General features: G+C 41.1%; 1 pseudogene; it reads left to right on the top strand.

Moving 5' to 3' along the window:
- The first annotated feature begins 685 nt into the window (after positions 1–685).
- On the top strand, positions 686–3031 carry LOC137221046 (CDK-activating kinase assembly factor MAT1 pseudogene; annotated as a pseudogene).
- Positions 3032–3622: the final 591 nt, after the last annotated feature.

The following is a 3622-nucleotide window of genomic DNA, read 5'->3' as shown; positions in this document are numbered from 1 at the left end:
TTCAAGGTGGAAGTGAAAGGTATTACATACTTGACATTGTGATTACTTCTCTTTTTTCTAATTTTTGAATTTTATTTTATTTATTTTTTTATACAGCAGGTTCTTATTAGTCGTCAGTTTTATACACATCAGTGTATACATGTCAATCCCAATCGGAGAGTGGGCATCAGGTGATTAAAGGACATTTAGCTTTGATGAAAACGTTCATCTACTTGTTTAACTATGGTGAGAGGGCCTTTCTTTTAATCGGCTAAATGTGGCTGAGTGGGGGTGAAGTAGGCAGTAAATCATTTTGTGTCAGAGGGAACTCTTCTGTGTGAAGCAGGGGCTCGAGCTCCAGCGGAGGAGTCCAGTGGATAATCTGCCTCTCACTAGCTTTGCGAGCCAGCCAACTCCTTCCCTTAGTTGTGAAGATGGGAAGAGTAACTATACCAGCTTCTCGTTGTTGTTGTGAAAATGAACCGTGACCCTCTGTATTCACTACCTAGCTCAAGACCAAACAGGGAGGGTAAAGGTTAATTTCTCCCTCCCCACACATCCCCAACTCGCTTAACCTCCTGTCTTTTTTTTTTTTTTTTAATGAAGATAATCACACCTGTCAATTTCAGGTTATTGACCAGAATAACCAGAAACCAGGGGAAAGATATTATACACAGGTAAGCAATAACTTTTCACTATTGGGAATATGCCTTTGAAGAAATTGCCTCCCCAGGGGGGCGGGGAGAGGTTTGTGAGAGGAGCTGGAAACTGCCCTGAGTGTGGCACTCCACTTAGAAGGAGCAACTTCAGGGTACAACTCTTTGAAGATCCTACTGTTGACAGGAAATTGAGATTCAGAAAAACGTGCTAAAGATATACAATAAAAGGGAAGAAGACTTTCCTAGTCTAAGAGAATATAATGATTTCCTGGAAGAAGTGGAGAAAATTGTTTTCAACCTGACCAACAACGTGGATTTGGACAACACCAAAAAGAAAATGGAGATAGACCTAAAGGAAAACAAAGATGTCATTCAGAAAAATAAGTTAAAGCCGACTCAGGAACAGGAGGAATTGGAAGAAGCTTTAGAGGTAGAACGACAGGAAAATGGACAAAGAAGACTATTTATACAAAAAGAAGAACAACTGCAGCAGATTCTAAAAAGGAAGAATAAGCAGGCTTTTTTAGATGAACTGGAGAGTTCTGATCTCCCTGTTGCTCTACTTTTGGCTCAGCATAAACATAGATCTACCCAGTTGGAAATGCAACTTGAAAAACCTAAACCTATAAAACCAGTGACATTTTCCACAGACATCAAAATGGGTCAACATATTTCATTAGCACCCATTCAAAAGCTTGAGGAAGCTCTATATGAATACCAACCACTGCAAATAGAGACTTGTGGACCACAAGTTCCTGAGCTTGAGATGCTAGGAAGACTTGGGGCTTCCCTGGTGGCGCAGTGGTTGAAAATACGCCTGCCAATGCAAGGGACGTGGGTTCGAGCCCTGGTCCGGGAAGATCCCACATGCCACAGAGCAACTAAGCCACTGCGCCTGTGCTCTAGAGCCCGCGAGCCACAACTACTGAAGCCCACGTGCCACAACTACTGAAGCCCGCGTGTCTAGAGCCCGTACTCCGCAGCAAGAGAAGCCACTGCAGTGAGAAGCCCACGCACCGCAATGAAGAATAGCCCCCACTCGCCACAACTAGAGAAAGCCCACGCGCAGCAACGAAGACCCAACACAGCGAAAAATAAAGAAATAAAATAAATTTATTAAAAAAAAACATTTGAAAGATTATGGAAATGGCCATGAATAATAACACAAAAATAAAATGTGCAACAGTTAGTACAAAGGATAGGAAGAGGGAAAAAACTTTGCTGTTGTAATGTTCCTACACTATACATGAAGAGGTATAATAGTATTTGGAGATATTTAGTATAAACCCTAGAGCAACAGCTACAAATGTAAAGCAAAGAGGGATAGTCAGTAAGCCAGTAGCAGAGTAAATAATGAGATCATTAAAAATACTCCATTAATGAAAAGGAGGGCAGGAAAAGAGAGGCAAAAAATAAAGAAATGGTATAATTAGGAAACAAATAGCATGGTGGTAGATTTCATCTTAACTGTGTCAGTAATTACATTAAATGTAAATGTTCTAAACAAGCACTACCCAATAAAGCTTTTTAAAATGGGAAAAAAAAAAAAAAAGAAATTGCCTCTACGTGCCCTCCACCCCTTTTAAACAGTGAATTGCATGTTTGGTTTGTTTTAAGAGAAGGAAAGAAAAGGATGTAAAAAACAACAACAAAAACCAAATAGACACAAGGTCTCACCTTAAGGGAAAACCTTCCACCCGGATGTCCCAGTCTCCTGGATGGTGGAAGTAGAAAGAAACACCTTTTGCCTTCCCACAGTAGGAACAGGGGCTCAGGGCAGGCCTTGGTCCACCAGCCTGAGTCTTTGATTTGCAGCGTTAGAAGCAGGGCTAATTCTGGACAAGGCAGTCTTCACCAAGAGATGGCCTGTTTCTAAGTTGCGGGGTCTTTAAGCATCATTCAGTACGTACAGTGAAAGAAGATCATCTTCCTGTAGGGTGGGGCAGGGGAGTTCTGAGTGGACTTCCTATCTTCCACCAGTTTTTGGCAGCACGATTCTAGATGGAATCAGATTCTAGCCAGGAATCTGGCAGTGGAAAGTTAGCTAGAAGAGAAGGATGTTCCTTTGTATCCTAGTTGGGCTTAGGAATCCCCTGGAGTTCTTGTATATTACAGATTCTTGGGCCCCACCTCAGAAACACCTATTTTGCGGGGCTCGAGAGTCTGCTTTTTAAACAGGCTCCCCAGGCTATTTTGATCGCACAGGTTTTCCTGTGTGCACATTGACAGAGTTTCAGTCTAAGTATTTGAGAGCAGTGTCCTGTCTCTCTGATGTGACAGACTCCTCAGGGATGCACCGTGGTTCCCGTTTCTAGGTAGAGAACAAGCAAGGCGGCCCTCAGGAAGCTGGCTTTCAGCGGCTGGGCAGGCTGGTGCAGCCCCATGGCTCTTGAGGCTGGCTGTGGCCAAACTTAACAAAAATGCAGACACTCTTTGGCTGATTAATTGATTTTATTCTTACTTATTTATTTTTGATGCATTGATTTTAATACTGTGTTTCCACAAAGCTCATTCATAGATTTTGTTAGTTTCACATCTCATGTTCTGGCTCCTTATTTTTAAAAATTTCCAGTTCTTGTTGTTTTATAAAATTAGGTAAGTAGTGACTATATCCTCATTGTAAAAATTTCAAAATCCTAGACAAATCACTCCATTTTCCTAATCCCACTTCCTTCTCCAGAGATAACTTGTTACCTGGTATGCGTCCTTCTAGCCCTGAGCTGTTGAATAATACCGTAACCATAAGCCACATGTGGCTTCTGAGCCCTTGAAATGTGGGTCCTAAGAATTGAGATTGCTGTAAGTGCAATTTTCAGGATTTAGCACAAAATAAGTGAAATAAGATTAATACTTTTTTATATTGATTTACATCATATTTTGGATACATTGGGTTCCATAAGATAAATTTCACTTTGTAAAAACATGGATCTTGAAAATTTTAAATTACATAGTGGCTCACATTATATTCCTATTAGACGGTGTTG

This window comes from Pseudorca crassidens, chromosome 3 (genome assembly GCF_039906515.1).
Source record: "Pseudorca crassidens isolate mPseCra1 chromosome 3, mPseCra1.hap1, whole genome shotgun sequence".
Classification (NCBI taxonomy): domain Eukaryota; kingdom Metazoa; phylum Chordata; class Mammalia; order Artiodactyla; family Delphinidae; genus Pseudorca; species Pseudorca crassidens.
This window is presented reverse-complemented; position numbering and strand designations above follow the sequence as displayed.